We start from the raw sequence: 10412 nt of genomic DNA on the forward strand, positions 1-10412 counted from the left end.
GCGGTGCACCCAGTCCAAACTGTTCGTGTTATGGCCTGGGGAAGCAGCTAGAGTGATGGAAAATCCCAGATTTCCTGGAAAGCCTGATACTGAGGCCCTCTTGGTGGATACTCTGGAAGAACACGAAGAGGAGTCAAGCTTCCCTGATGAGGCCTGAACTGCAGAAGCCTTCGGTTGTACAGGTGAACAGGATGGCAGTGAGTGTCAGGAACACTTTGGAGATGGAGGTAACCCTCAGGCAGAGGATGCCAATGGTGTACCTCTTCCCGGTGATGGTAATGTCTAGTGTCCCTGTGAGACAAGCCAGGGAGAAACTCTCTCCCCAAAGAAGAAAGATGGCTGCCAAGTCATTCAACTTTGGAGACTTCCCGGTACCTGAAGGTTGGAAGAAGAGGATGATAGAGAAAATGCTGAAGCTGGAAGATGTTTTTTCTGCTGATGAGTTTGATGTAGGTTGTTCCAAGAGCACTTGCCACATCATCTGGGTGACAGAGGACACTCCATTCAGAGAAAGGTAACAGTGACTAGCACTTGCAGAGCTCAAGGACGTTCAGCAGCATCTGCAGAGGTTGAAGGAAGCTGGGATCATCACTGAGTCCAGAAGCCTTTTCGTGTCTCCAATCGTAGTGACCAGGAAGAAGAATGGGAATTATGGATGTGTGTGGACTTTTGGACTCTGAACAGGCGTACAGTCCCCGACCAGTATGTGTTCCTGAGAATCAGGGATGTGCTGGCCTGCCTAAGTGGTGCGAAGTGTTTCAGTGTGCTGGACTTGAGGAGTGGGTATTATCAGCCTATGAGTGAGGCTGACAAAGAGAAGACTGCATTCATATGTCCACTGGGATTCTCTTGGTTTGAAAGGATGCCCCAAGGCATATTGGGAGCCCCTGTGACCTTCCATTGTGTCACGGAGAAAATGGTGGGGGATATGAACTTTCTGGAGGTGTTGGTGTACATGGATGACCTCAGAGTGTTTGGGACCACCTTGGAGGAACATGAATCGAGTCTACTGAAGGTGCTGGATCATTTGAAAGCTGAAGGGTTAAAACTTTTCCAGGATAAGTGCCAGTTCTGCAAGACATCTATCAGCTATGATGGGCACATCGTCTCATGTATGGAGTAGCTACAGATCCGTCTAAGATAGAGGCAGTGACCGCATGGCCAAGGCCCCAGACTGTGAGCACTTTGTGCTCGTTCCCTGGGTTCTGTGGGTACGATCAGAGGTTCGTGAAGGACTACTCTAAAGTGAGTCACCCTTTAAATCAGCTTCTGTGTTGTTACCCTCCTTTGGGGAAGAAAGGGAGAATGAAAGGAGAGGATGGTAAAGATTATCTTAGCCCTTCAGAGCCTTTTCTCTTTCAATATTTTTATTAGTTTCTGCGTAGAGGAATACAGAGTACAAGAAGATATATATTATAAGTCAAAAGAAAAAAATAAAATAATACCAAATACATTGTATTAAAAATACAGTTACAATCACAAAGCCCTGTATTAATAAAAAAGTAAATTAAATCGTAATATTGAAATATAATAATTTTGTTATACAGAAAAAAAAATCCAAACCCACTACCAAAGTCAGAGCTGTTAGGAAAAGCAAGAAAAAGAGAAAAAACCCTTATCATATCATAAAATATATTACTAGCCATCATCTGTGCTTTTAAACAAATCAAAGGTTTTGAAAATAACTCAAAAATGGTCACCACAATGTATAAAAGTCTTGGCTAGATTCAAAAACTGAACGTTGGATCTTCTCTAAATTTAAGCATGACATAACATCCCATAACCATTGAGCATGAGTAGGCAGAACAGCATCCTTCCATTTAAGCAAGAGCGCCCTCCTAGCTATAAGAGAAGGAAAAGCCAAAATATACAAATCAGGTGTCTCCAAAATAAAGTCTTTTCCTCCAATAATGCCAAATAATGCAGTCAAAGGGTTAGGCTTAAAATTTACCTTGAAAAGTACCGAGGAAGTTTGGAATACTTCCTTCCAGTATCTTTCAAGGCTCGGACATGTCCAAAACATGTGAATTAATGAAGCTTCTCCATTATTACATCTATCACAGAAAGGAGATATGTCCAAATAAAAACAAGATAGCTTATCTTTAGACATGTGAGCCCTATGAACCACTTTCAATAGTAAAAGGGAATGACGGGCACATAATGATGAAGTGTTAACCATTTAAAAAATTTCATTCCAAGTTTCCTCAGAAATTGAAGTCTGTAAATCTTGTTCCCAAAGATTTTTAATTTTGTCTATAGGAGTGTTTCTCAGTGCTAGCAACTTACCATAAATATTGGATATTGAACCATTATAAAAAGGTTTCAAATTAGAAATTACATCTAGTAAGTCCTTATCGGAACTTATAGGAAATGTATATAGTTGAGAATGCAGGAAGTCTTTAATTTGTAAATAATGAAAAAAATGAGTTTTGGGTAAACTATATTTAACTGACATTTGCCCAAACGAAAGAAGACTTCCTCCAACAAACAAATCCTGGAAGCATTTAATACACAATCTATCCCATTCTTCAAAAACTGAATCGGTGATCGAAGGTTTAAAAAAATAGTTAAAACAAATAGGACTAGACAAAGAAAATCTCAATAGACTAAAGAATTTCCTAAATTGTACCCAGATCTTCAAAGTATGTTTAACTACCAAATTTTCAGTTAGTTTACTAAAAGGTAAAGGGAGTGAGGACCCAAGAAGAGAAATAATAGAAAATTTATTAACAGAGTTAAGAAACCCATATCCGCCAGTTCTCGCTGTTAATAAAATATGTCCAAAATGTAAGATTTCATATATTGACTGCTCAATAATAAAACCTAAAATTTGGTAAATCTAAACTTCCATTCTTAGATTTGTGGAATGCCTCTGAGATGGCTTTTTGGAGCAGCTTGTGGTTGAGCCTACTAGGGGATCATCAATTCTGGATTGCATGTTGTGTAATGAATTGGATATGAATAGGGAGCTTAAGGAAGGGGTTTCAATCCTTTTTTACGCCAATGCCCAATGCTATCAAGCAAGGGGTCCATGGACCTCAGGTTGGAAACCCCTGGGGCTTAAGGTAAATGAACCCGTTGGAGGCTGTGATCATAATATGATAGAATTCACCCTGCAATTTAAGAGGGTGAAGCTAAAGTCAGATGTGTCAGTATTACAGTGGAGCAAAGGGAATTACAGAGGCATGAGAGAGGAGCTGGCCAAGGTCGAGTGAAAGGGGACACTAGCAGGGATGATGACAGAACAGCAAACGCTGGAGTTTCCGGGGGCAATTCGGAAGGTACAGGATATATACATCCCAAAGAAGAGTAAGTATTCTAAAGGCAGGATGATGCAACTGTGGCTGACAAGCGAAGTCAATGCCCTACATAAAAGCAGAACAGAGGCAGTGTAATAGAGCAAAAATGGGTGGGAAGTTAGAATTTGGATTTTTAAAAAACCAACAGAAGGCAACTGATTAAAAACCATAATGGGGGAAAAATGAAGTATGAAGGTAAGCTCGCTGATAATAACAAAAATGATAGGAAAAGTTTTTTCAGATATATAGAAAGTAAAAGAGAGGTGAGGGTAGCTATTGGGCCATTGGAAAATGATGCTGGAGGTAATAACGGGGGACAAGGAAAAAGCAGATGAACTGAATAAATATCAGGCATCAGTCTTCACTGTGGAAGACACTAGTAGTATGCCGGAAGTTCAAGAGTGTCAAGAGGCAGAAATAAGTGCAGTTGCCATCACTAGCGAAATGACGCTTGGGAAAATGAAAAGTCAGAAGTTAGGTATGCCACCTGGACCTGGAGGACCACACCCACGAAGAGATGTGGAGGCATTATTAATGACCTTCAAAGACTCTGGCATGGTTCCAGAGGAATGGAAAATTGAAAATGTCACTCCACTCTTCAAGAAGGGAGAGAGGCAGAAGAAAGGAAACTATAGGCCAGTTAGTCTGACCTCAGTGGTTGAGAAGATGTTGGAGTCAATTGTTAAGGATGTGGTTTCAGGGTATGTGGAGGTACATGACAAAATAGGCCAAAATCAGCATAGTGTCCTTAACAGAAAATCGTGACTGACAAATCTGTTGGAATTCTTTGAAGAAATAACAAAAAGGAATTGATGGATACTGTATACTTGGATTTCCTGAAGGCCTTTGACAAAGTGCCACACTTGAAGCTGCTGAACAAAGTAAGAACCCAGGGAATTACAGGAAAGATAGTAGCATGGATAGAGGATTGGCTAATGAGCATGATGCAAGGAGTGAGAGTAAAGGAATCCTTTTAGCATTGGCTGGGGTGACTAGTGGTTTCCCACAGGGGTCTTTATTGGGACTCCTTTTTATGCCGTATTCAATGATTTGGATAATGAAATTGATGGCGTTGTGTCCAAGTTTGCGGATGACGTGAAGATAGGTGGAAGGGGACGTGGTGTTGAGGAAGCAGTGAGACTGCAGAAGGATTTAGACAGATTAGGAGAATGGAGAATTAGGAGATTAGGTGGCAGATAGAATAGAGTGTTAGCGCATTGTCATGCATTTTGGTAGAAGGAATAAAAGCATGGAATATTTTCTAAACAGGGAGAAAATTCAATAATCTAAGATGCAAAGGGAATTCAGAGTCCTTGTGCAGGATTCCCTAAAGGATAATTTGCAGGTTGTATTCGTAGTGAGGAAGGCAAATGCAATGTTAGCATTCATTTCAAGAGGAAGATAAAAGCCAGGAAATAATGGTGAGGCTTATTTGGGCCTCTTATTTAAGAAAGGATGTTTTAACATTGGATGGGGTTCAGGGGAGGTGCAGGAAATGATTCCAGAATGAAAGGATTATCAAACGAGCAGCGATTGAAGGCTCTGGGACTGTTTGCACTGGAATTTAGAAGAATGGGCAGAAGTCTCATGGAGACCTATTGAGTATTGAAAGGTTTAGATGGAGTGGATGTGAAGAAAATGTTCCCTTTGGTGGGGGAGTCTAGGGCTAGAGTGTACAGCCGCAAAATAGAGGGATGTCCATTTGGAATGGAGATGAGCAGGAATTTATTTTGCCAGAGGTTGGTGAATCTGTGGAATTTATTGTCACATGTGGTCATGGAGGCCAAGTCATTGGGTGCATTTAAGGTGGAGGTTGATAGGTTCTTGTTTAGTCAGGATGTGAAAGGTTATGGAGAGCGGGCAGGAGAATTAGGTTGAAAGGGAAATGAATCAATCATGATGAAATAGTGGAGCAGACTCAATGAGCCAAATCGGTGAATTCTGCTCCGATGTCTTATAGCCTTATGGACTCAATATTTGAACAAACCCATATAACTTATCCACAATATCCTTCCCAACATTCATTCATTAATCAGCAACAAAACAATAATTTAATTATTGATTGTAAGATTGTTGATAATCTGTTAGCTTTAGAATTAAAGAAAAGGCCAGAAGTGTTGTCAAGAGTAATAAGACTGAGGATTGTGAACATTTCTAAAAAGATGCCATAGGTGATCACAAAATGATAAAAAGGGAAAGAAGATTGAAAGGGAGAGTAAGCTGTCTAGAAGGGTGAATATCAATTACGAGAGCTCTCAGAAGTACCGAGAGCAATAAGGAAGAGAAATGAATGGGTTCCTCATGAAGGAAGGAGAGGAGAAATTATGATGAGCTTCTCGGATTGTGATGCTAAGAATGTCCGTGGATTGGAAAATTGGAGAATGGCTCATGAAAGAAAAAATGGAGATTGAAAAAGAGCAAAAGCATGCCAGTTCATTTGAAAACTCCTCTCAGGAAAATGAAGGAGCACATTATTAATGGAATCATAGACAAATTTAACATGTGTAGTCAGAATCAACATGGTTCAATAAAGGGGAAATGGTATTTGATAAATTAGTGACTACAAGAATGGATGAAGGAAATTGGGATACTCTGGTTTTCAAGAATGTTAAGGCGTCACATAAAAATTGTAAGATAGGAATTTATGGGATAGTTAGCATATATAATTGTATGTGGAGACTTGATTAATAGACATGTAGGAATAAATAGCTGAACTAGAAGCTGCTAACTAATGTGTTTTTGAAGGTCGCAGCTTTTTACAATAATGACTTAATTGAAAATGTTGACTATAAAGTATTCATATTTAATTCAAAGCTTGGAAGAATGGTAAAAGCAAGCTAATTAAGTAAATAGATAATAAAATAGTGAATTGAGAACAATGTGGATAGATTCAAGACCAGGCATAAAAGAGAAATAGATTAACTTTTAGAAAATGTTGCACTTTGAAGTGAAAAAAACAAACTGTTGAAGGAACTCAGGAGGTCAGATGGCATCTGACAACTGCTAGGGTTGAGACCCTGCATGAGACAAATTTTTATTTGGGATCAGCTCTTGTAGTTATAATGGATTTTGTCATCTTTCTGAATCACAGGAAATTAGCATACAGGCACAATAAGCAATCAGGACGTCATATGAAATACTGGTCTTTATGGCTGAGAAGGTGGAACACAAGATGGAACACTTGAACCTTGTTACATTGAAACAGGCTTTGGTGAGGAGGCAATCCCAATAGTATTGTGTGTACAATTACAGTCTCTTTATCTCAGGAAGAATCACCTTGTCTTGGAGATGATGCAATGGATATTTACTAGATTGATTTCTTGAGATGAGAAGGTTGTCCTGGAGGAAAAATTGACCCTCTGTCTGCAGGTAAGAAAAAAATGAGAATGTATCCCATTGAAACACTTCATTCTGAAGGAGATTGACTGAAGAGGCTAGAACTAGAAAGCATGTCCCAAGATAAGATTAGGAAATTTAGGATTGTGGTCAGAGGGAATTCATGACACAAAGAGCTGTGACTCTTTGGAATTATGCAAACCAGAAAGCTGTGGATGTACTGTACAAGCATGGGAGGCTTTTACACCGAGATTGACTTTTTTTTGGAATTTAGGTGAATCAAGGATGAAGGAAAGCAGAGTTGAGATATTACATCAGCCATGAGATTTCCAATAGATCAAGTAGGTAGGAAACCATGTGGCCAACTTCTACTTCTATTTCTATTTCTGAAGTATGTATGGTTTCTAGCAAACGTTGAATAGCTGAAAACAGGCTAACAGGTCTGTATTTCTCAAACGCTCCTTTGCTCTTTCAGGATGGAAGTATTGCAATTGCTACCATCTAATCCATACAGACAGAATCTAGGAGATTTTGGAAGAATCCTAATTTCATTCATGATCTCTGTGGACCTAGTCTATTAGGTCCAATATGCCTGTTGGCTTTTAAAGCTGTTAATTTATCTGGCACTTGGTCTTTACAAATATTGATTGCTATAAACAGGCTCTGCACTCTCACTGGAATGTTATTTCTGCGTTAATATGTTTATTATACTTCCGACTTTGAAGAGAAATACAAAATTTTGTTTTGGCATTTCTTCTTCCTTTTTTGATATTTCTAGTTTCTGTTTCTAATTCGACTACAGGAGCATGGGACTCCCATTACAATAATATCAGGCCTTAAGATTACATCTGGAGTTCTGCGGTTTTTGTTTTCTTACTTGAGAAAGGATATACTTGCCTTTGAAGAAGTGCAGCGAAGCTTCATTGGATTGGTTCCAGGAGATAGTGAATGGATTAGTACTGTATTCTCAAGACTTTAAAGGAATGTGAGGAGATCTGTAAAATTTGTAAAATTCTTAAAAGGCTTGAGAATCTATTTGAAAAGAAAGTTGTTTCCTTTTGTTGAGAGGTATAGAACAAAAGAACACAGTTTCAGAATAAAACCATTTAATATTAAGATAAGAAAAATACATAACTCAGACAGAAATGAACCTTTAGTATGCTTTACCATGGAGAGACTCAATCATTTAGTTAATTTAAAACTGGGATCAATACATTTCTGGACATTAAAGAAATCAATGGTTATGAAGACAATGCAGGTAAATGGTGTTAACTGATGTTTAATGATGATGATTACAATCGTAATGGATGATGGAGCTGGCTCAGAGGGCCAAATGACCCAAATCCTGCTCCTATCTTTTGAACTCTCATGTTGAAAGAAAATACAACTTTGTAAATAATTGTGGGAGTCCCCACATTTATTTTAAGACTCATTGTGATAGCTTGTTTTGATACTTCCTTTTTGCCAGAGCTTTTGTCAATCTATTGTCATCCTTTGTAGATTTTGAAAACTCTTAATCCCTTTTCTTGGCAACATTATAAGGTTCTTTCACCTTACAGTGCCTTGTAAGGGTATTCAGCCCCCAACTCTTTGTTCAATAAATGAGTATTGCAACCAAGAAATTTTGGTCAATTTAACTGAGAAATTTTATTTGTGACTTTTTATTTGTGAATCACATGTTATTTTTTTCACACTAGTGCCCCCAAAACAGGGAAAATCATAACGCATGAAAAACTAAAAACTCAAAAACTGAAATGTCAGTAGTCAAAAGTACTCATCCCCTTTGCTCAGTACTCATTTGAACAACCTCTTGCAGTTATTACAACCAGTAGTCTTTTTGGCTACAGGTAAGTCTCTATTAACTTTGCACAATGTGGTAGAGCAAGATTTGTCCATTCCTCCTTGCTAAATTACTCAAGCTATGCCAGGTTAGTTGAGGAGCAGCAATGGACAACAATCTTGAGGTCTTCATTTTTAGAATCTTTTTATTGGTACATAATCTTCTACAGCTATAAAATGATACAAAACTTCAACAGATTAATAGATATGCAATTAATAAAGCTGAAGAAAAAAAGCAGATCGTAATATATTAAAAAAATTTTATATGTAGGAAAAAGAAGGAAAAAAAAGAACCCCGTCTAACTAGGGGAAAAAAACCCACTGACGACAAAAAAAAGAAAAAAAACCCAAAAAAAACCCATTAGGAATCAACCCCCCAGAGCAATATGTTTGACCGTCATCTAAATATGTAAAGAAAAAGAGTCATCAACTGCCAATTCATATTTATATAAAAAAATAAAATTGGAAGGAAACCATATAGAATAAATCAAATTAAATGATAATATTTGGCAAAAGAACCCCATCTTCTCTCAAAATCAAATCGTGGATCAAAAGTTCTACTTTAATTTTTTGCAAACTGAGACATAACATTACTTGAGAAAACCATTCAATTAATGTAGGGATGGAGGTATCTTTCCATTTTAATAAAATAGCACTTCTTGCCAATAATGTAACACATGCAATTACATGTTGATCTGTAGATGAAATACCCTGAATATGATGCAGAACTATTCCAAATAGAACAGTCAATCTATTAGGTTGTAAATTAATTTTCAGAGCTTTAGAAATTGTAGAAAATAAAGATTTCCAAAACAAATTTAATGAAGAACATGACCAGAACATATGTGACAAAGTAGCTACTTCAGTTTTACATCTATCACAGTAGGTGTCTATACTACAAAATATTTTAGATTGTCTCTCCTTTGTTTAATACTAACGGTGAACAATTTTAAATTGGATAGGTATATGGACAGGAAAGGAATGGAGGGTTATGGGCTGAGTGTGGGTCAGTGGGACTAGGTGAGTATAAGTGTCAGCACAAACTAGAAGGGCTGAGATGGCCCGTTTCCATGCTGTAATTGTTATATGGTTATATGGTTATATAAAAATCTAGGTAAGACCATCAGTTTCACAGCATGGATATGACCTATTAAAGAAAGAGTAAGTGGATTCCATCTAGAAAATAATTGTTTCATGGAGTCCTTTAAAGGAACTATATTAGCTTTATAAAGATCTTTGTATTTTTTTAGTAATTATAATACCTAAATATCTAAATGTATTAACAATTCTAAAAGGAATATCATTATATATACTAACAGGGGCATTTAATGGAAACAATTCACTTTTATTTAAGTTAAGTTAATATCCTGAAAATTTACCAAAATCTTTAAGTGTTTCCAAAAGATTAGGAATTGATTCCTCAAGATTCGAAGTAAAAACCAAAAGATCATCTGCATAAAAAGAAATCTTATGTACGGTTCCATTCATAGAGATACCATGAGTATTTTTAGCTTCATGTAAAGTTATAGCTAAAGGCTCCAATACAAGATTAAATAATAAAGGGCTTAATGGACATCCCTATCTAGTACCACGAGAAAGTGAAAAAAAGACCTGTAATTATTAGTGATGACCGTGGCGTTAGGGTTCTTATAAATCATTTGAATCCACCTATTGAAATTATTACCAAAACCAAATTTTTCTAATACTTTAAACAAATATGGCCACTCAACTCTATCAAAAGCCTTTTCTGCATCCAGAGAGATAACACATTGAGGTGTTACATACCCTGTAACTGGGTTTACAGACCAGCAGAAATAGAAGAATCCGTTGGAGTCTGGTGGTACCGAAAACTAAAGGTGTTTATTAGTAAACTAAGCAATTCAATATCGAAAATGCAAATATACATATAAAACAGGTTAGCAATAATAAACATAGAAG

The sequence above is a fragment of the Hemitrygon akajei genome, chromosome 15 (genome assembly GCF_048418815.1).
Source record: "Hemitrygon akajei chromosome 15, sHemAka1.3, whole genome shotgun sequence".
Lineage (NCBI taxonomy): Eukaryota > Metazoa > Chordata > Chondrichthyes > Myliobatiformes > Dasyatidae > Hemitrygon > Hemitrygon akajei.